The 24,241-nt window shown below is 46.4% G+C and overlaps 1 long non-coding RNA gene across 1 annotated transcript in view; it reads left to right on the top strand.

The window, feature by feature from the left end:
• The window catches only part of LOC141097338 (uncharacterized), a 379,405-nt gene that overhangs the window by 39,231 nt on the left and 315,933 nt on the right, over positions 1–24,241 (top strand). The window lies entirely within an intron of this gene.

Below are 24,241 nucleotides of genomic sequence, written 5' to 3' on the forward strand. Positions count from 1 at the left end.
CATAGAATACGGCCGAGAAATATACGGCTGTTGGGAGCTACCCCATAGAGAATCAGTTGTCTGTGTGCAATGCGTGGTTTTTACGCCTCTCACTTGTCCGTATTTTACTCTAGTGTGACCCTGACCTTAGGCCACATTCACACATTCAGTATTTGGTGAGTTTTTACCTATGTATTTGTAAGCCAAAACCAGGAGTGGGTGAAAAATGCAGAAGTGGTGCAAATGTTTCTATTATGCTTTTCCTCTGACCCTTCCACTCCTGGTTTTGGCTTACAAATACTGGGGTAAAAAACTCACTAAATACTCATTGTGTGCACATGGCCTTAGGGCTCATACCCATATGTGAGAAAAAAAATGGTCCGATTTCTGGACTGAAAAAACGGACGAGTGCCATGCGATTGTCATGTGATTTCTGTGCGATTTTTAAATTGAACATCCATATGACATGTGTCTGCAATCCGTATGCAATGCGATTTTAACATGAGCGTTTACATACAGCAGTTCTATGTCCTTTTCACATCGTTGTAAAACAAAATATTCTTCAAAACACATAAACATAAACTGTATATTATATTATTATATATATAATATAAGCTGAGTGTCTTCATAGCTGATCACCGTGAGAAGTTCGAGTGTAATGCGAGTGTCATGTGAGTGCAATCCGATTTTTTTCCCCCCTAGCATCTGATTTACATCCGCATGCAGTGCAATTGCTATCCGATTGCAATGTGATTTTAACATGAGCTTTTACATAAAGCAATTCTCTATGTCATTTACTCATTGTTTTCATAGGAAATATTTGTCAAAACACACACACATGCATATATATATATATATATATATGTGTATATATATTAGATAGATTGATAAATAGCAGAAAAGCTGGCAATTCATCTGCCATGTATGGTAAAATCACAGCAGGAGCCACAGGATGGAAGAGATGGATTACATACAGTAAGTACAAATAGAATAGGCAGATATACAGATGTCTGTGACAAATACATTTAGTACAGTAAGTTTGCAGCTTACTGTACATGTATTTAATTAATACAAAGATTAATTTTTGGAAAAAATGGCGTGGGCTCCCGCGCATTTTTTGCAACTAGCAGAGGGAAAGCCAGCGGCTGAGGGCCGATGTTTATTGCCTGGGAAGGGGGTAATAACCCTGGAGCTTCCCAGGCTATTAATATCAGCTCACAACTGTATATTAGCCTATACTTGCTATTAAAATGGGGGACCCTGAAAAATTGATGTAGGGTCCCCCTATAATTACTAACCAGCAAAGGCTATGCAGACAGCTGTGTCTGATATTAAAAGCTTAGGAAGGGGCCATGGATACTGACCCCCCCAGACTAAAATTATCAGCTCTCAGCCGCCACAGAAAAGGCGCATCTCTAAGATCTGCTATGATTTTACAATACACGGCAGATGAATTGCCGGCTTTTCTTGTATCTATGTAATATATATACATATACAGTCATATGTAAAAGTTTGGGCACCCCTATTAATGTTAACCTTTTTTCTTTATAACAATTTTGGTTTTTGCAACAGGTATTTCAGTTTCATATATCTAATAACTGATGGACTCAGTTATATTTCTGGATTCAAATGAGGTTTATTGTACTAACAGAAAATGTGCAATCTGCATTTAAACAAAATTTGACCGGTGCAAAAGTATGGGCACCCTTATCATTTTCTTGATTCGAACACTCCTAACTACTTTTTACTGACTTCCTGAAGCACTAAATTGGTTTTGTAACCTCATTGAGCTTTTAACTTCATAGCCAGGTGTATCAAATCATGAGAAAAGGTATTTAAAGTGGCCACTTGCAAGTAGTTCTCCTATTTGATTCTCCTATGAAGAGTGGCATCATGGGCTCCTCAAAACATCTCTCAAATGATCTGAAAACAAAGATTATTCAACATAGCTTTTCAGGGGAAGGATACAAAAAGTTGTCTCAGAGATTTAACCAGTCAGTTTCCACTGTGAGGAACATAGTAAGGAAATGGAAGAACACAGGTACAGTTCTTGTTAAGCCCAGAAGTGGCAGACCAAGAAAAATATCAGAAAGGCAGAGAAGAAGAATGGTGAGAACAGTCAAGGACAATCCACAGACCACCTCCAAAGACCTGCAGCATCATCTTGCTGCAGATGGTGTCACTGTGCATCGGTCAACAATACAGCGCACTTTGCACAAGGAGAAGCTGTATGGGAGAGTGATGCGAAAGAAGCCGTTTCTGCAAGCACGCCACAAACAGAGTCGCCTGAGGTATGCAAAAGCACATTTGGACAAGCCAGTTACATTTTGGAAGAAGGTCCTGTGAACTGATGAAACAAAGATTGAGTTGTTTGGTCATACAAAAAGGCGTTATGCATGCGCTGTATTGTTGACCGATGCACAGTGACACCATCTGCAGCAAGATGATGCTGCAGGTCTTTGGAGGTGGTCTGTGGATTGTCCTTGACTGTTCTCACCATTCTTCTTCTCTGCCTTTCTGATATTTTTCTTGGCCTGCCACTTCTGGGCTTAACAAGAACTGGACCTGTGTTCTTCCATTTCCTTACTATGTTCCTCACAGTGGAAACTGACTGGTTAAATCTCTGAGACAACTTTTTGTATCCTTCCCCTGAAAAGCTATGTTGAATAATCTTTGTTTTCAGATCATTTGAGAGTTGTTTTGAGGAGCCCATGATGCCACTCTTCATAGGAGAATCAAATAGGAGAACTACTTGCAAGTGGTTACTTTAAATACCTTTTCTCATGATTGGATACACCTGGCTATGAAGTTCAAAGCTCAATGAGGTTACAAAACCAATTTAGTGCTTCAGGAAGTCAGTAAAAAGTAGTTAGGAGTGTTCAAATGAAGAAAATGATAAGGGTGCCCATACTTTTGCACCGGTCAAATTTTGTTTAAATGCAGATTGCACATTTTCTGTTAGTACAATAAACCTCATTTGAATCCAGAAATATAACTGAGTCCATCAGTTATTAGATATATGAAACTGAAATACCTGTTGCAGAAACCAAAATTGTTATAAAGAAAAAAGGTTAACATTAATAGGGGTGCCCAAACTTTTACATATGACTGTATGTGTGTGTCACTGACATCTATACATCTTCGTATTTTATGTGTTTATATCTGTTCTATCTATTCTATTCTAACCTGTCAATGTGATTTTAGTGTACGCGGCACATGAATTGCCGGACACCGGTGCGTAAAAATTGGACAGCACTTGCATGGCCTGAGTGCTGTGCGAGTTTTTTTCTCGCACCCATAGGCTTGCAATGGTGAGTCTCGGACGATATACGCGTACAATCACAGCATGCTGAGATTTTACACGCAGGCTGAATACGCCTGAGAAAATAAACGCTGATGTGAGCTACCCCATAGATTAACACTGAGCCGAGTACTATGCAATGTTTTCTCGCATAGGCCTCGCTAGTATTCTATGGTAGTGTGACGCCGGCCTTAGTTAGTTAGACATCAGCAATTCTGTCAAAAACTGAACTGAAGGCAAATCAGCAGTGAAACAATGTAAATTTCCATTTAAATTAGGTTAAAATAAAAAATACATTACTCACCTGGTCCTCTACCCGTCTCTGTGCGAACCTGCCCAGGTTATATAGGGATTGACGGGGACCATACAAAGGAGCCATAAAAGCACTGTGGATGGTAGTAACTATAATGTGTTTTCATTTATTCACACTTTCAAAAAAGTTTTTTTTTTTTTTTCAGGGTTATGGATTTTGATGCACATCCATAAGAAACCCCCAACAAATAATGTTTGTTGTAAGGGCCGCAATTTGGCATTCAAGTTGCCCTAGGCAGTTTAAGTGGCCACACCCCCTACTGGTAAATTAGACTAGGGGTATATGCACACAATGTCTTTTTCAGGTGATTTTGCTCTGTAAATACTCACTTGAATTAATGCTAAGTAAATGCTAAAAAGAGTGAACATATGCTCTACAGTGTAAAAACAACTTGTGTGCATACAGTTGTGCTGAAAAGTTTACCTACCCTGGCAAAATTGTTTCCTTTCTTGGCCTTTTTAACAAAGAATATGAATGATAACACCAAAACTTTTGCTCCACTCATGGTTAGTGGTTAGGTGAAGCCATTTATTGTCTAACTACTGTGTTTTCTATTTTTAAATCATAATGACAACCCAAAACATCCAAATGACCCTGATCAAAAGTTCACATACCCTGGTGATTTTGACCTGATAACATGCACAAAAGTTGACACAAATGGATTTGAATGGCTACTAAAGGTAACATCCTCACCTGTGGACCTGTTTGCTTGTAATCAGTGTGTGTGCACAAAAGCTGAGTGGGTTTCTGGGATCCAGCCACACTCTTGCATCTTTCATCCAGCCACTGACCTTTCTTGATTGTTAGTCATGGGGAAAGCAAAAGAACTGTCAACAGATCTATGGGAAAAGGTAGTTGAACAGTATAAAACAAGAAAGGGATACAAAAAGATATCCAAGGAACTGATAATGCCAGTTAGCAGCCTTCAAACTGTTAACAAATGCAAAATCAGGGGCTCTGTAAAAGCAAAACCACAGTCAGGTAGACCAACAAAAATGTCATCCACAATTGCCAGGAAAAAACTATCTGAAATCTAGCGGTGTGGCTGATTCAAGATGCACAATAAGGAGGCACTTGAAGAAAAATGGGCTGCATGGTTCAATCACCAGAAGAAAGCCATTACTGCGCAAATGCCACAAAGTATCTCTCCTACAATGCGCAAAACAGCACAGAGACAAACCTCAAAACTTCTGGAACAAGGTAATTTGAAGTGATGAGACCAAAATTTAACTTTTTGGGCACACTCATAAATGTTACATTTGGAGAGAGGTCAACAAGGCCTATGATGAAAGGAACACCATTCCTACTATGAAGCACGGAGGTGGATCGCTGATGTTTTGGGGATATGTGAGCTACATGGGCACAGGAAACTTCATCAAAGTTGAAGGAAAGATGAATGCATCATGTTATCAGCAAATACTGGAGGCAAATTTGCACTCATCACCAAGGAAGCTGCGTATAGGACATACTTGGATATTTCAACATGACAACGATTCAAAACACAAGGCCAAGTCAACTTGTCATTGGCTACATCAGAACAAAGTTAAGGTTCATGAGTGGCCATCTCAGTCTCCTCACCTCAATATAATTGAGCCACTTTGGGGAGATCTCAAGCATGCAGTTCATGCTAGACAGCCCAGGAATTTACAGGAACTGGAGACTTTTTTCCAAGAAGAGTGGGCACCTTTACAATCTGAGAAAATAAATAACCTCATCCACAGCTACCACAAAAGACTTCAAGCTGTCATTGATGTTATAGGGGGCAATACACGGTATTAACAAATACCCATCAAATCCACATAGGGAAAGAAATCAAATTATAGATGTCTATAAATTAAAATATGTGTAATAATGAGAAATGGCACAGGGAAAAGTATTGAACACACCAACTTAAATGTATTCAATACTTTGTGTACAAAAGCCTTTGTTAGTGATTACAGCTTCAAGATACCTCCTGTATGGAGAAACTAGTCACATGCATTGCTCAGGTGTGATTTTGGCTCATTCTTCCACACATACACTCTTCGAATCCTTAAGGCTCTGTATGCTCCTTGTTTGAACTCTAAACTTTAGTTCCTTCCATAAATTTTCTAATGGATTCAGTTCAAGTGATTGGATGGGCCATTTTAGCAGCTTTATTTTCTTTCTCTGAAACCAACTGAGAGTTTCCTTGGTGGTGTGTTTGGAATCATTGTCTTGTTGAAATGTCCAACCTCATTTCATTTTCATCATCCGGGCAGCAGATTTTTATCAATAAAGTCTCAGTAGATTTCCCAATTCATCCTTCCTTCAATTACATGAAGTTTGTCAGCAACATATATTAAAAACAGACCCACACCATAATGTTTCCACCTTTTAAACGTCACTGTTAGTATGATGTTTTAACATGGTATGTAATATGGCATCCAAATAGATCAATTATGGTCTCATCTGACCAGACTATATTCTCCCAGTATTTCCAAAGCTTGTCTAAATGTTATTGAGCAAACTTTAAAAGAGCTTGAACATGATTTTCGTTAAGCAGTGGAGTCTTGCATGGTAAGTGGCATACAGGCCATGGAGGCTGAGTACATTACTTATTGTTTTTCTTTGAAACAATTGTATCTGCTGATTCCAGGTCTTTCCATAGCTCTCCACAGGTGGTCCTTGGTTCTTAAGGGCCTGTCACACTAAGCGATATCGCTAGCAATATCGCTATAACGTCACTGTTTTTTGTGACGAAGCAGCGATATTGCTAGCAATATCGCTGTGTCTGATACTTACCTCTGACCGGCTCCCCTGCTGATTATCGCTGATCGCGCGAGAACGTCCTGGACTGTTTCTCGTCGTCAGCTTCCTGCTGGGCTTCCTGTGGCGCCGACGAGTGACGCGTGGAGCCGGGTGGGAGGGCGTCAGGATCGCCTTGTCTGACAGGTAAGTAGCGACCCCTGTCCTCTGCGATGTCGCTGGTGAGATCTGCCTGTGTGGCAGCTCACTAGCGACCACTTGGCGATGCACCAGCGATCCTGACCACGTCATATCACTGGTCGGGATCGCTAGTGCATCGCTAAGTATGACAGTACCTTTAGACAAATCTTCTGGTAATTGTTTTCATTCCTCTGTTTGAAATGTTCCTGGTCTTGGCCAGTTTATGGTGAAATAATGCTCTTTCCGCTTTTGGATTATGGTCCCAACAGTGCTCACTGGAGATTTCAGTAGTTCAAAAATTTTTCTGTCAATGCTATCAGTATGTTTTGCAACAATAAGTTTGCAAAGATATTTAGACAGCTGACTGGTCTTACCCATCATGAGATGTTTCTTTGTGCAGCACCTTGGTAATGAGACACCTTTTTATAGGCCATCAATTGAACCAGTTGATATTATTTTTCATTAAGTAGCAGAATTGCTTTTTAATTACTAATAGATTTCAGCTGGTGTCATGACTTTCCATGGCTTTTTGCACCTCTGTTTCTTCATGTGTTCTGTACTTTCCCCCTGTGTCACTTCTCATTATTACACATAACTTAATTTATGGACATCTATGGCCTGCTACTTTGCCTTACTTATTTCACCTGCTGTAAGTAGCAGTATTTGTACAGCCTGAAGATATATTATAAGGGTGCTACATCTGTAAAACATTTAATGTTCAAAAGGAGGTAAAGAACGTAGTACAATATCAATGTGCACACCTGTATATAATATGAAATATATTTTATTGAAAACTAAAAAAATCAATACTACATGAAACAATTCAAATCCAAAAACATTGACAGCAATGACATTCCGAAATAAATATGCATGTACGAGATATACAAAAATAATAAATCCCATACACAGATATGGATGACAATTAGGGATTAGTGATGAGCAAGTATACTCGTTACTCGAGATTTCTCGAGCATGCTCCGGTGATCTCCAAGTATCTGGATGTGCTCGTAGATTTAGTTTCTGTCACCATAGCTGCATGATTTGCGGCTGCTAGACTGCCTGAATACATGTGGGGAATCCCTAACAAACAAGCAATCCCTACATGTATTCAGGCTCGCTAGCAGCCGCAAATCATGCAGCTACGAAGATAGAAACTGAATCTTTGAGCACATCCAAATACTTGTGGATCACCCGAGCATGCTCAGGAAATCTCGAGTAACGAGTACACTCGCTCGTGACTATTAGAGATGAGTGAACGAGCTCGGTAATACTCGGAAATCACTTGAGTATCTGGGTGCTCAGACGTGCTTGGTATTCGGCGAGCATTGGCTGATGTCCGGATTTGAAGCTCAAATCCCCGCCCACCTGTTACACAGCCAATAAATATGCGGGGATTGCCTGCCAGTCACAGTAATGTCTGTGACATCGGCGGCCGTGCCCGCCGATGCCCCTTCAGCGGCGGTGCCCGCCGCAGCGTCCCCTCACCTGCGCACTCCTGTCCACGCGCACTTCCGCTCTGGTCTCCGCTCTGCTGCGGGTAACCGCGCCGGCCTTAGGCCGCGCACGCGCGTTCCCCCGCTCTCTTCTGCTAGTAGGGGGCGTCGCTGAGGGGCGGGTCTGTAGGACGTACTCCCGGGTCCTGGATATATCAGGCGTCCGCTCTATTCTGAGGGCGCCTGGTGATTGTGTGACTTCCCTGCACTCATCGGCCCCATATCTAGCGTATCCTGCCTGTCCTCCTGCTGTTTTCCCCTGTGTGCTCTGTGCCCTGCTCCACTTCCGTCTGTCTGTCTCTGCCCTGTTTCCCCCTCTCCGATCCTCCTCCTGTGGACTCCTGCCCAGTATTTTCCGCTATCCCGTCCTGCTATCTTTGTTCTGCCTGCCTGTCCTTCGAGCCGTCCCTCCTGGTACCGGCTGTCGCGGTTCTGCCCCCTGCGGTCCTGCCCCTAACGATCCCTGTACAGGGGTCGGTCTTCACCAGGTGTGCTCGGCCCAGGGGCTCCTGATCCACGACCCAGAGGGTCCACTCTTGGACGTATTAGACCAGAACCGTCACAGTATCACCAGGCCATGGATCCCGCCGGTGCCGCGGCCGCTACACAAAAGGAATTACTTTTCCTTCGAGAAAATCAGACCCGGATAATGTCCTTTATGAAGTCTATGGACACCCGGCTATCCGCCCTGCAGACCTCAGACCCCGGGCCCCGGGCCTGAACAACATCACTGTTAAAAACCGGTACCCACTCCCGCTGATTCCAGAACTCTTCGACCGGCTGAGGGGGGCCAGGATCTTCACGAAGTTGGATCTGCGGGGAGCTTACAACTTAATCCGAATCCGAGCGGGGGACGAGTGGAAGACGGCCTTCAATACTCGGGACGGCCATTATGAATACTTGGTCATGCCGTTCGGTCTCTGCAATGCTCCGGCGGTGTTTCAGGAATTCGTAAACGAGGTATTCCGGGACCTACTCTATTCCTGCGTGGTGGTGTATTTGGATGATATCCTCGTTTTCTCGGCCGATCTCTCCTCCCATCGGAGAAGTGTACGCATGGTCCTGCAGCGCCTTCGAGAAAATCGTCTTTACGCCAAGATTGAGAAGTGCCTCTTCGAGCAAACAGCGTTACCTTTCTTGGGATATATCATCACGGATTCCGGCCTAAAGATGGATCCGGAGAAGCTGTCCGCGGTACTCCAGTGGCCTCGTCCAGTTGGCATAAAGGCCATCCAGCGTTTCCTCGGCTTCGCTAACTATTACCGACAGTTTGTACCCCACTTTTCTACAGTCACCAAGCCCATCACGGTCCTGACCCGTAAGGGGACGAAGTCTAACGGCTGGTCTTCCGAAGCCGAGGACGCCTTCCTTGCCCTGAAACGCTCTTTTGCCTCTGCTCCGATCCTACACCGCCCAGTGGCCAGTAGGCCCTTCATCCTGGAAGTTGATGCCTCCTCCACTGGAGCTGGGGCGGTCCTTTCCCAACAGGCTCCATCCGGACATCTAGTCCCCTGCGGGTTCTTCTCCAAATCCTTTTCCCCTGCGGAGTGCAACTACTCCATTGGGGACCGGGAATTGTTGGCCATTAAGATGGCGCTAGAGGAATGGCGATATCTGCTCGAAGGGGCAGTGCATCCCTTTACTATCTTCACGGACCACAAGAACTTGGCCTACCTGCAATCTGCCCAGAGACTCAACTCCAGACAAGCCAGGTGGGCCCTGTATTTTTCCCGTTTTGAGTTTAAGCTCCACTTCCGGCCCGGCAGTAAGAACATCAAAGCTGATGCACTTTCCAGGTCCTTGCAGCCACCTGAAAAGGAGGAGGATCCATCATATATTATCGAGCCGGCTAAAGTTATCTCCGTGGCTCCTGTGAGATTCTCTACTCCTCCGCCTGGCAAGACCTTCGTTCCTTTGAACAAACGTCTGGAAGTGCTGCGCTGGGGGCATTCCTCCAAGGTTGCTGGGCACGTTGGGATTAAGAAGACCCTTTTGCTTCTCTCCCGGTATTACTGGTGGCCCTCTCTCCACCAGGACGCAAAGGACTTTGTAGCCTCCTGCAGGACCTGTGCTCAGAACAAGGTTCCAAGGACTCTGCCCTCCGGTCTCCTTCATCCGTTGCCTGTGCCAGAGGCCCCTTGGCAGCAAATCGCAATGGATTTCGTGACTGATCTGCCTCGCTCTGCTGGATGTACTACCATCTTAGTCGTCGCAGACCGCTTCTCCAAGATGGCCCACTTCATTCCCTTGTCCGGACTGCCATCTGCTCCGAAGTTGGCCGAGATCTTTATCCACCAGGTTTTCAGGCTGCATGGTCTTCCTCTACGAATCGTGACCGATCGAGGGGTCCAGTTTACCTCCCGATTCTGGAGGGCTCTCTGTCGGCTCCTGGGCACGTCTCTCGACTTCTCCTCAGCTTATCATCCGCAAACCAATGGCCAAGTGGAACGGATTAATCAAATTTTGACTACCTACTTACGCCACTTTTCTAACGCCCATCAGGATAATTGGGTCTCACTCCTACCTTGGGCGGAATTCGCTCATAATAATCATCCCAGCGAATCAACGTCCAAGACGCCGTTCTTTGTGGTAACTGGGCTAAATCCTGGGGTTCCGTTGCCCTTTTCCGCATCGTCTGGAGTTCCTGCAGCAGATACTCTCGCCAAGGAATTTTCACAAATTTGGAGGGAGACCAGGGAGGCGCTCGAGGTAGCCAGCATCCGAATTAAGAAACACGCAGACAAGAGACGAAGGGATCTACCCCCATACCATCCAGGGGACAAAGTCTGGCTTTCTACCAAACATATCCGCCTAAAAGTCCCTGCTTACAAGTTAAGTCCTCGATACATCGGGCCTTTTGAAGTACTTGGGCGCATTAACGAAGTAGCCTACAAATTGAGGTTGCCGGGATCGCTCAGGGTCCCTAACGCCTTCCATGTCTCGCTCCTTAAACCTGTAGTTCTGAATCGGTTCCAACCAACCTCCATGTCCCCTCCTTCGCCAATTTGTTCGGACGATGTCTTTGAAGTAAAGGACATTTTGGCCATGAAAAGGGTCAAGGGTAAAACTCTTTTTCTTATCGACTGGAAGGGTTTTGGTCCAGAGGAGAGGTCCTGGGAGCCCCGAGAGAATGTCGATGCTCCCCTTATCATGAAAAGATTTCTGACCAACCTCAGAAGGGGAGGACATATGGGGGGGGTACTGTGACATCGGCGGCCATGCCCGCCGATGCCCCTTCAGCGGCGGTGCCCGCCGCAGCGTCCCCTCACCTGCGCACTCCTGTCCACGCGCACTTCCGCTCTGGTCTCCGCTCTGCTGCGGGTAACCGCGCCGGCCTTAGGCCGCGCACGCGCGTTCCCCCGCTCTCTTCTGCTAGTAGGGGGCGTCGCTGAGGGGCGGGTCTGTAGGACGTACTTCCGGGTCCTGGATATATCAGGCGTCCGCTCTATTCTGAGGGCGCCTGGTGATTGTGTGACTTCCCTGCACTCATCGGCCCCATATCTACTCTAGCGTATCCTGCCTGTCCTCCTGCTGTTTTCCCCTGTGTGCTCTGTGCCCTGCTCCACTTCCGTCTGTCTGTCTCTGCCCTGTTTCCCCCTCTCCGATCCTCCTCCTGTGGACTCCTGCCCAGTATTTTCCGCTATCCCGTCCTGCTATCTTTGTTCTGCCTGCCTGTCCTTCGAGCCGTCCCTCCTGGTACCGGCTGTCGCGGTTCTGCCCCCTGCGGTCCTGCCCCTAACGATCCCTGTACAGGGGTCGGTCTTCACCAGGTGTGCTCGGCCCAGGGGCTCCTGATCCACGACCCAGAGGGTCCACTCTTGGACGTATTAGACCAGAACCGTCACAATGTCGTAGCCATCTTGGTAGTTGCATTACTGTGATTTAGCTGGCTGCATTACAACATCAAGGTTTATGAAATGACAAATGCACAGTATAATGATTCAGAGTCCTCTAGTGTTTATATACTGTAGGTGCTGATGCTGAACCATCATGCTAACAGCCCTTCTAAGGGCTAATCCTTTGCTTTTCTTTTTGTATCAGATACATTGTGCATTTAGCCAAGGGAGAGATAGCTGCAGGAGCAATTAGAGTAGCACAATACAGTCTCTACTCAGGGCTTAGGGGTTTGCAGTTCGTTGCTAAATATATATCTGCTGCATGTGACCGCATTCGTTTTTTGGTGGGTGAAAAAACTGACCATATTTTCATTCATAGAGTATTAAGTGCTTTGTGCTACATTTTGGTGGTATATAATACTCCAAAAAAGCATTCAAAATATTTTCTGGATTTAATTAGTCATCTATAGAGTATATCATACCTTGTGCTACATTTCTGTAGTATATAACACTCCAAAAAGCATTAAATTTTTTTTTATAGATTCAATTACATGCTTTGTGTTACAGTTTGGTGGTATGTAACACTTCAAAAAAGTGTTCAAAAAATTTCTGGATCAAATTAGTAATCCATATAACGTAAAGTGGGTGACAAAAATTGTAGGATCACATGAGACTCCTGAGGGCACGAACAGAGGAATATCAGAGACAGACTAAGCTGGTGCAACAACAGAGGTGGCAGGAGCCTGTGGTCAGGAATTGTCAGCTTTCCCAGAACCACAAGGCCTGAAGGCTGCAGCCTTCACTTCTGGGATTCTTGCAGACTGCAGATGGGAAAGCCAGGATTCGGAACTGGTGAACGGACTTCAGGGTTCGGGGCCTAGGCTGGTTGGAAGAAAGAAGGAGTTGAGCCAGGACTAGGGCTGGAGACATGCTAGCGGGCTCACAAGCTGCAAAGTACTGAGAGTTGGCATTCCAGGGGGAAGTCAGTATATACAACCAGCAGCGGAGATGGGGGTCCTTTGAACAGTTTGGGAATCATCATCACATCTTTTTTCAACCAATGGGCAGTAGAGACAGAACACTTTCCTCGCAGGCTGCAAGAGTTGATGGCTAGAACAAGGGTCACATTCCTCAAAATGGCGGGGTGACATCTTTGGAATGTGGTAGTTGTGATCCGAGAAGGAAGGGAAGGGAGCAAGGGGAACCCTTCGTGCGAAATGAACAGGCCTTGGAGAGGCTCCTTGAGGTGGCTTGAGACAGGACTGCCACCCCTGAAAAAATTGGACTGCCCTTGGGGTTCCCAACCTCCTGTGCAGGTGAAACAGGGTGCTTTCGCCCATTTTTACATGTCGGGGCTCTGGCACTACCCAAAGCTGGGTCACTTAAAGCCCAGACACCTGGGAATCGGGCTCTAGGGAACAGGTGGGGGCAATACCAACAGTCTCCCGAGGAAGGAGAAGAAGAAGCGGACGCCTGAAGAGGATTACTGTATTACCCTCCTTATCATTTTCTCCTGGCTTTGCACTTTGTGCAAAGCCTTTTATGAGTGTAGGAGTACATCAAGTACACTTTCCAAATATTTGAATGAAGCCAGCCAGCTTTTATGAGTGTAGATGTGCCACAACTACACTTTCTTAATTTTTTTATAAGGCACTCCATTTGGTGCCTTTCAGTGTGTAGCACTAATACAGGTGCCCCTGCATGGTCCCCTTCTCTCTCCATGCATGGATGCCAGCTTACTGCCCTGTCTCTGGCATGGTCCTTGGCATGCTCCTGCTTACTGGTCTGTGTGCGTGTAGACAGCTGGGAGGCATCTTGTTTAAAAAGCACCCTCCCCAATTAAGAGGTGCTTGAGCAACCTCTATAGTTTAGTGTTACGTGTGTTGGTGTGTGCAACTGTATGTTTCCAGGTCCCCATCCCTAGTCCATAAAAGTTATTCCCATATCCTGTGTCCCGTTAGTCCAGTATAGGTTGACCTTGTTTCTTGTGACTGCTTTGGGGGTGTTCATTTCCTGAAACCGCATCTGATGTATCTGTACTTTGTGCCCACATCAGTGGTACCTGAATTGTAACCCAAGACCCAAGTGTCTGAACACATCCCAAGTGGCCATCCTGTCTGCACAAATGGAACCTGTGCAGGGAGATGGACTGGGCTGGGGCAGCTTCTTGTGTGCCTGGGCTGGAACCATCGGGGCTGTCACCCTTGTTGCAGGGGGAAGGACTTGTTGACCAGAGCAGACCTTGGCACCTGACTGCAGGGGGCGTGGTGGAGATAAAAGGAGCTAAGCGTGCGAAAATGAGGCCTCTGGTAGGAAGACAGGCTACATGCAGGGGGAAGCATGACTCCGTCACTGCTGTACCGAGCTGACCTGCAGGCCTACTCTGTGGCTTACCCTCCTCTGTGTGTACCACTCGTGCACAGTTAGTGCCAAGTACTCTGCACCCGAGAGCCCTGATTGGACAGCACGTCTAACAAATACTGACCAGCTGCATAGAACTGACTACGCGGTCCCTTCTGATTTGGGAGGCCCTGCTGTGGCTTCCACTCCGGAACTCTGTGCTTAACCTGTTGTGCCATCTTTGACCCCTCAGGCAGCTCCGTGTGTCAGGACCGGGAATATGGAGCGCCCTCAGTCACCAGGGCAATGGGGTACTCGGTACCGGGCCCGTTGATCTCAATGGGGGAATGTCACGGCAGCTATGACCCGGCCCGTGGTCCTGGGCTCCATTGTAAAAGGGAAATAAAGTCTATTGATGATTCGTGACGCCACCTGTGGTGTTCGGCAAGGGAGGTGTTAAGCCGACGCTGCATGCAGATCCTCTGGGACTGATGATGTGGTGCAGCAAAGATGTTGTAGCCCTCCACAGGCAGGGCTGTAGTCCCAGGGCAGTGTAGTAAATGAAGAGGCATGGAATAGGCGCAGACAGTGAAGTGGATGGCACCGAGATGTAGCCATGCTGAATGTGTTGGTGCAGGAATAAGTGGAGGACACCAGGGCATGTAGTTCCAAATCTTTACTCACAGTCTGTTGTGCAAACAGGTGCCTGCTTCCATGCCGTGTCCTCCGGGTCAGGGACTCAGTCAACCTCCAGGCCCGATGAAACACTCCTTTCCAACACTCCGCCAACATGTGCCTTCTCTGAACATCTCCTCTTATAGCGCCTAAGAATGAAGTACTCTCAGTGCTGCGTTACACTGGAGTGCCTCCTGTCAGATGTTCCTATGAACTCTACTTGTACGGCAGACAGCTGTAGCCTGCTTTGGGGACTCCTTGCTACTAAGTCCTGGCTCACTATTATGTTGCTGTTGTGCCCCCAAGTCTTGTGTGGGAATAAAGCGGTCACTACTTCTATTCCTCCGGTGTCTGCTGCAGGACTATTAGTATCCATACAACCTCGGGGACCGGGCCCCGGCCTTGCGCTTAGAACTTCTAGGAAGGGTTCTCCTCTAACCCAAGTCCTCTGTTCTCTTTTCTCCTCACGTTCCGAACTAATCTTTCCTTCTTATGGAGAATTAGGCTTTCAGTCTTTGTCGCTCTCTCACTCTTCCTTTCCTGTGCCAGCAGACCCAGGTCACTGGGATCTGCTGCATCACATCCATCCATCCCTCTCTCTAGGGATCCACTCAGCCGCGCTCGCTGGCTGACTGTTCACTCTTCGACTCAGACTACCCAAAGACCAAAGACCCTCAAAACTTCCCGCTCTTTCAATATATACTAACTCCACCCGCCTCCCAGCACGTTTCGTGTTCCAAGCAGGTAACCACCAATGGGTGCTTTGCTATACTCCAAGCAGGGAGCCGCCGAAGGTGCTTTGCTACACTATTTTGTGGTGTGGGGGTGCAGGTGTTGGAGTGTGGTCAGGAGTCTCCACCTTACCTGGATGGTGGGGTACCACACCTCGGGAGGAGGTGCGGTACCTCCGTGGCGACTGAAGCCTTCAAGGGCACTACAAATGCACTTCTGGAAAGGCCGGGATATGTCATTTTGATACAGAGACAGTGTTTCAACTTCATCCGGTACCGCTTCAGAGACGTCTCACGCCACTTGCGCCGTCATCGTGGGATCTTTCAACCTCTTCTGAACTGGAGCCACAAACTGATAAGTTGATTCATTTCTATTGATTGTTATTCACTTTGTACCTCCTCCGTTTACCCCACTGTATCTGTCTAGCTACATAACTGCATACTCCCTGCGTGAAGAGTCTACTGCTGATACTATTTTGCATAAAGAACCCGATAACTCTTGCTCTGCCTCCTGCTCGTCACTGCATCCCATGATAGTATTCCTAAATTTGGCGTAGATGGCAGGATGCAGTCTAATAGCACGGAGATCAAGCCGTTGGGGGTGGCCCAAGGTCCAGTATCTCGCTGGGGACAATGTTGAATAATTTTCCAAAATTCACAAATAACAACACCATGTTATGGAGTTGGACTGAGCGAATATGGGGCATGATGAGGATGCATCCCATGACCCCTGCCTTAGAGGCTGAGGTGGCTGTTATGGCCCTGGACGGAGAAGCTAGAGACTCAGTGATGTTACGGGCCCCCAGAGAGCGAGACACCTTTACCAAGGTGTTGCAGATTTTGGAAGAGACTCATGGAGACCCTACTGACATAGGAGAACTGAGGACACGTCTTTTTAGCCGCATGCAGAGGGAAGGGGAGACTGTGCTGCAGTATATGAACGCATTACAGGAGTTACATACTGTGATTGTCAGGAAAGATGGCATGGGCGTAGGTCCTACGAACATAATGCTGCAAGACCTTTTAGTGACAGGCTTGCGAGACACACTGACAAAGCAGGCCCTGAGAGAGCACGTGCGGGTGATCCCTCACTTGACGTTTTCCGCAATAGGAAGTGAAACGTGCACCCGAGAACAAGAGAAGGGGGTGACAGTCTCAGTGGGGAAGGTTTGGGGTGCAGAAGTTTTTGTGATTACAAATGTTGAACCTCAATGGGTGGAAGAATTACGGATAGAACTTCTGAATGTGAAAGTAGAATTGGCTGAGGTAAAGAAAAAGACCAAGGCTGTTGCAGATGCTTCAGGGGCCAGTGGAGGCCCGGAGTCTCGACGGGACCCCAGAGGGTTCCACCAACAAAGGCCTATCACGTGGTTTAACTGTGGTGGACATGGACATATGGGACGTAGGGGTGTGGTGCTGACCCGCGGAGAAGTGAACAACGGGCACACAGTTACTCTGGGTATGAACATCTTAAAAGAATTTGGAAGTCTAATGAATGAATCCTCTAATGAGACCCTGAAGCAGTGGAGTTCCCACACCCCTCAGGGAAAAATATTCCAACAGTTAATCTGTATAGCCCAAGCGCAGGAGTCATACCAGGATGGACATGCATTAGGGAAAGTGATTGTGCCCCTGTCTGACAAACTCGTGTTGCCCTCAGGACAAACGGTGGTGACGCTGCCCCGAATCCCACTGGAGGGAGTGGAGATTCAGATTGAGCCTTCCTATTCAGAGAAACTGCCTTCGGGATTTTTGGTAGCCCATAAGTTGGCCGCTGTGCGGGATGGAGCAGTGCCCATATATTGTGTTAATTTCGAGGACCAGGACATCACAGTTTGCCCCAGAACTGAAGTGGCCCAAGTTGTGGGCATGCCTGAAGAAATAATGCCACCCTGACCCGTGCAGTTGAAAGTACACCAGGAAGATCACTGGACCGTCACAGTGAATGCTTCAGTGTCATCGGAATCTCAGCATATACAAGAGGGCTGAACTATCCTGGATCAAATGCGAGCTGAATTGGCTGAACTCATCCAGAAACAGATGCAGCAGGTGGAAGCTCTATTAGGTAGATATTGGGACGTGTTTGCTCGTCATGAAGATGACTTTGGCTGTACCATGGCCATCACTCATGAGATACCCACGGAAAATACTGCATCTATAACAGAAAGTTATCGACAAATCCCACCACAATTAAACCAGGAGGTGAAAGGTATGCTGGGGCAGATGTTGCAGAGAGGTGTCATCAGAGAAAGCCAGAGCCTATGGGCTGTCCCGATAGTTTTGATACGAAAGAAAGATGGTACTGTGTGCTTTTGCGTGGATTATCGGAAACTCAATGCCTGTACCGTGAAAGATTTCTATTGACTGACCAAGACTTAAGAGTCCCTGTCTGCACTCGGGAAAGCCTGATTCTTTTCTACATTGGATCTCGCTAGCGGCTATTGGCAAGTACAGGTGTCCGAATTATTCTGCCCATGGGCTTATTTGAATTCAACTGAATGACTTTCGAATTGGCTAATGCCCCAGGAACTTTTCAACGTCTCATGGAAAGATGCCTAAGCGATCTGAACTTTGAAGCTACGCTGATCTATTTAGACGATATCATAGTTTATGCTGCTTCATTTGAGGAACACTTACAACGTCTAGAACAAGTGTTGAGTCGCTTGCAGAAATACGGGCTGAAGGTGAAACCCCAAAAATGTCATCTGTTTTGCTCTCAGATGGAGTATCTGGGTCATGTTGTGTTTGCTGAAGGGGTGAAACCCTCTCGGGAGATGATAGCGGTGATACAAGATTGGCCCACTCCAGAGACGGTAAAGGATGTTTGAGCATTCCTAGGATTGGCTGGTTACTATCGCCGCTTTGTGAAAAATTTTGCTCGCCGGGCCAGACTGCTAAAGGAACTGTTGAAAGGAGCGACCTCTGGCACAAAGAACTGGAAGATTTTTTGGAAAGAACACCAGGAGGAAGCTTTCCAAGACCTGAATAAAGTCATGACGGAAGCTCCTGTGCTGGCTTATCTGGACTTTTCTCAACCGTTTGACCTCCACACCGACGGGAGTTTGCATGGACTTGGGGCTGTTTTGTCACAGATACAGGGTGGAAGAGAGAAGGTGATTGCTCATGCTAGATGGTCCCTTCAGTATTCTGAATGTAATCTGGATAATTACAGTTCCTTCAAGTTGGAGCTGCATGCGTTGGTGTGGGCAATGACGGAGAGGTTCGCAGAATAACTGTCCGGGCCTGAAGTTCTAGTGCGCACCAATAATAGTCCTCTGGCTCACCTGGAAAATGCAAAGCTAGGGGCTCTGAAACAATGATGGGTGGCCAGGATGGCGAAGTTCTGGTACAGAATCACGTACAAGAGGGGAGCAGAAAACATTCATGCTGATGCTCTATCCAGAATAAGACATCAGGATCCTGGAAGGAATAGGGATGAAGGACTGGAAAGTGAAGATATTCCCAGGTTTAGCTTCAGGTAAACAAAGGGGGGGTGGGGTATGTCTCTACATCAACACTAGCTGGTGCTGTGATGTTAACATACTGGGAAAAGGTTGCTCTCCAGATCTAGAGTACCTTGCACTCAATTGTAGACCATTTTACTCTCCAAGAGAGTTTTCATCTATGGTTCTGGTTGCAGTATATATTCCCCCCCAAGCATCTGTTAAAGCTGCTATTGGTGAATTAGCATGCAAAATATCAGAATGGGAGAAAGGATCTCCAGAAGCATTTGTGATCGTAATGGGGGATTTTAACAAAGGAAAACTCAACCTGGATCTCCCCAAATTTACTCAACATATAAACTGCTTCACGAGAGAGAACAATACGCTTGATCACTGCTATACAGTCATAAAAGGGGCCTACAGGGCAGTGAGGAGAGCAGCAGTGGGCTTTTCAGATCATTGTCTAATTCATTTAATTCCAGCCTACAGGCAAAGGTTGAAAACATCCAAACCTACAGTTTATACAAAGAAGACATGGTCTGAGGAGGCAAAATTGCAACTACAAGCATGCTTTGAATGCACGGACTGGGAGGTATTCCTGGAAACATGCTCGGGTCTGGATGAATGGGTTGATGCAGTGTCCTCATATATCCGTTTTTGTGAAGACACGTTTATTCCATCCAAATCTGTCCACTTTCGGGGAAACAACAAGCCGTGGTTTACAAATAAAGTCAGGTTGATCCGTAAGAGAAAAGAGGAGGCTTATAAAGCAGGCGATATTACTGAATTCAAGAAACTTAGGAACTCGCTATCTAAAGAGATCAAGTTAGCCAAACACGAGTATGCAAAGATTCTGGAGGAAAGGTTCTCATCAAAAGATAATAGATCTGCATGGAGAGGATTAAGAGAGGTCACCAATTATAAAAGCCACCCCACTATAGTGAACCCCAGCAGAAGTCTGGCAGCAGAGTTAAATGAATTCTACTGCAGATTTGAGGCAAGCTCTACACACAGTGGCTATTCATCTCTAAGCTCCTCAGTATGTTCATATAAAGATCATTCATTGTGCAACACCCAAGTAGTGATCTCCGAGGCAGAGGTGATACGCATCCTGAAGGGACTTAAGGTCAAAAAGGCACCTGGCCCTGATGGTGTATCTCCAATGTGTCTGAAAGTATGTGCTACCCAGCTTGCCCCTATACTGACAAATATATACAATGTGTCACTGAAAGAGTGCGTTGTACCTCAGTGTTGGAAAAATTCCACAATTATCCCTGTCCCCAAGAAAGTGGGATCCTTTGAGTTGAACGACTATAGACCAGTAGCACTCACATCTGTAGCTATGAAAGTCTTCGAAAGAATTATGATGTCCCACCTGATAAAATTCACGCAGAAGCTATGGGACCCGCTTCAGTTTGCCTATAAGGAGAATCGTTCGGCAAACGACACTGTCAATCTGGCACTGAAGTACATTTTGGATCATACAGATGAACTGTACTCATATGTCCGGATTCTTTTCATGGACTTTAGCTCAGCGTTCAATACCATTGATCCGAAATTACTTCATAAGAAAATGGTAGCTCTTGGAGTCCCTCTTAACTTATGCTTGTGGATTTATAACTTCCTGACAGCCAGGATACAGAGTGTAAAAGTTGGACCATTCACTTCGGACACCTTGGTCACAAACGTCGGGGCACCTCAGGGGTGTGTTTTGTCCCCGTTACTGTTTTCTCTCTATACGAATGATTGCATCTCTTCAGCAGACTCAGTAAAAATCTTGAAATTTGCCGATGATATGACACTGATTGGTCTCATCAGGGGAAATGCTGAAGACTTGTATCGGAGTGAGGTGGAAAGAATATGTGACTGGTGTAAAGCCAATAATCTTGTACTCAACACTAAAAAAACTGCTGAGATGGTTGTGGATTTTAGGAAAGATCAACATGAGATACTTCCAATCTACATCCATGACGAAGTGGTTCTTAGGGTCACAGAGACCAAATTCCTTGGTGTTATCATCTCTCATGATCTTAAATGGGGGAAAAACGTGGATGCTGTTATAAGAAAAGCACAACAGAGGATGTTCTTCCTGCGTCAGCTGAAAAGATATGGTTTGTCTAAGAATCTGCTGATCTTATTCTTTAATGCTGTCATCAGATCTGTGATTTGTTCCTCTCTGATAGTCTGGTATGGGGGAGCCACTGCGCATGACAAACTTCGCTTACAAAGGACTTTCAGAACAGCAGAGAGAATTATAGGTTCCCCCCTGCCTAAAATCCAGGATCTTTATGATAAGAGTATTCGATCCCACGCATTGAAAATTTCATCCGATCCCTCTCACCCGGGACACTCCTCATTCCAAATACTCCCTTCAGGACGTCGCTTCAGAGTCCCCAAATGCAGCACCAACCGCCATATGAACAGCTTCTATCCACTCTCTGTTCAACAATTAAATCGTCATGTGTAGACTATATACTGTATCTGTCTTGTTAGATGTTACTTGTTGTATCTGTTGTTATATATTATGTTGCCTCTTTGCCACAAAGAATTCCTTGTATATATGTAATATGTACTTGGCGATAATAAATTTGACTTGATTTGATTGAAAAAAAGGTTTATAGAGCCCACCAAGATGGTGATGGCAACGCAGGACCAGATACAAACACAGTTTCCCGGAGGAGTTTTAGGGCGACCTCGGGATGAATGGGTATGCTTGCAACAAGAAGATGTAGAGCTTGCTCTATTGAGACAGTGTCTAACTGCAAGGAAACTCCCCAGTCTGGCAGAAAGGAGTATTCTGTGTCCAGAAACTTTGCGGATCCTTCGGCAGTGGGAACGTCTCCAAATGAAAAATGGATTACTGTATCGGAAAGTGTAACTCCAAATGGAGCTGGGGGTCACCTGGCAAGTCCTAGTTCCAAAGAGTCTGTTAACTGAGAGTTCCATTGAGGCCCATGAAAAAGGAGCACACTTTGGGCCGGAGAAAACATTCCAGTGGTTACAGCGCGTCGTTCATCATCCTAGGCTGAAGGTGGCGGTTGAAGAGACGTGCAGAGCCTGGCAGACATGTGAACTGGCGAAACCACCTGAGCAGAAAGCTCCGATACAATCCATCATGCCATCTGCTCCCTTAGAGTCACTAATTGTGGACTATTTGACCATCGGGCCAGCTCACCAAGGATATAAACTTGCTTAGTAATGGTGGATAATTTTACAAAATCAGCAGTTGTGACCCCTACCCGAGACCAAACTGCAGAATCAGCTGCGTATGCTATCAGTAAAAATTTTATCCAGATTTATGGCTGTCCAAAATGGATTCATTCAGATCAAGGAGCCTGTTTCTTGGGAAAGGTGATGGAGGAGCTACATCGCTTGTACCGAATTGATAAATCTCAGACTACACCATATCAACCGTACATTGATCCAAATGCTGAGAACTTTGGAAAAAAATCAGAAGGCCCGGTGGCCTGAATTTGTTTCAGAGTTGGTCTGAGTCAATCGAGTGCATAGTACCACGGGTTGCACTCCATACTCACTCCTGATCAGCAGAGATGGTAAAGAAATCACTGAGTTAGAGTTAGATCCAGAGGAAAACGGCTCACGGGTAGGAGTGTCTTCATGGGTCTGAGAACATCGACATCGTCTACAGACCCTGCATCGTCTAGTACAGACCCAACTCCGAGAATTGGAGAACGCTGAGAGAACTCCATCACGGTCAACAGACCTTCAAATTGGGGACCGCGTCCTAGTGTGAGACAAACGTCCATGAGACAAACTAGAAAATCACTGGGAAAGAGACCCTATCAGGTAAAGAGGTGACTTAGCTCTGAAGGCCCTGTGTACGAGATTCAATCGGAGAGAGACAGAAATTTTGCCACTCGAGTAGTACACCGGAACATGCTTCAGTCTTGTTTGTCCAAAGATCCAGTACAAGGGGAAGAGCTTCCAGAAGCTGTTGAGTCAGTTCCTGGTATAAAAGAAGAAGAAGATGAAGAAGGCACAGAACAGGTCCTCAGGATCCCCCAGGAAGATGTCACAGAGAGTACAGCCACATCCGGGCCTCCGACAGTACCAACTGATCCTACCATCCCGGAAGACTCCAATACTCCTTCCAATTTACGGCACTCCGAATATACAACTGCTGGCAAGCCCCTCAATCATTACGAGCAAGATCAAATTATCTGGCAAAGGAAAATACAGAAGAGAAGAAACTCCCCATGCAGTTATCGAAAATTCTCACCAGTGGGGAAATGGAGGTAGATGGACCGGGCTGGGGCAGCTTCTTGTGTGTCTGGGCTGGAACCATCGGGGCAGTCACAATTGCTGCAGGGAGAAGGACTTGCTGACTGGAGCAGACCTTGGCACCTGACTGCAGGAGACAGGGTGGAGATAAAAGGAGCTGAGGGCGTGAAAATGAGGTCTCTTGCGGGAAGACAGCCTAAACGCAGGTGGAAGGTTGACTCTGTCTCTTCTTTACTGAGCCGACCTGCAGGCCTTCTCAGCGGCTTACCCTTCTCTGTGCACACCACTTGTGCACAGTTAGTGCTGAGTACTCTGCAGACCCTTACCCGAGCACCCTGATCAGACAGCACCTCTGACAAAGACTGACCAGCTGCATAGAATTGACCTTGCGGTCGCTTCTGATTTGGGAGGCCCTGCTGTGGCTTCCACTTTGAAATTCTGTGCTGCACCTGTCGTGCCATCTTCGACTCCTCGGACAGCTCCGTGTGTCAGGACCGGGAATACATATCTGGAGAGACTGGGATACGTCGTTTCGGTACAGAGACAGTGTTTCAACATCATCCGGGACTGCTTCAGAGACGTCTCACGCCACTTGCGCCGTCATTGTGCGATCTTTCAACCTCTTCCGACCAAAAGCCACAGTTGATTTGTTTCTATCGATTGTTATTCATTTTGTACCCCCTCCATTTACCCCCCTCTATCTGTATAGCTACATAACTGCATATTCCCTGCATGGAGAGTCTGCTGCTGATACTACTTTTCATAAAGAACCCGTTAACTCTTGCTCTGCTTCCTGCTCGTCACTGTATCCAGCGCTCCTGCTAGTATTCCTACACCTGTCCAAAGTGGCCGTCCCTGTCCACGTAAGTGGAGATTAGCTACAGTGCTATGGGTTGTAATCTTGTTGATTATGTTGCACAGCGTGGACAAAGGAACACAAGGTCTCTGTAGATGGACTTGTAACCTCGATATTGTTGATAT

This window comes from Dendrobates tinctorius, unplaced genomic scaffold (assembly GCF_039654945.1).
Source record: "Dendrobates tinctorius isolate UK_male_01 unplaced genomic scaffold, ASM3965494v1 ptg000003l, whole genome shotgun sequence".
Taxonomy (NCBI): domain Eukaryota; kingdom Metazoa; phylum Chordata; class Amphibia; order Anura; family Dendrobatidae; genus Dendrobates; species Dendrobates tinctorius.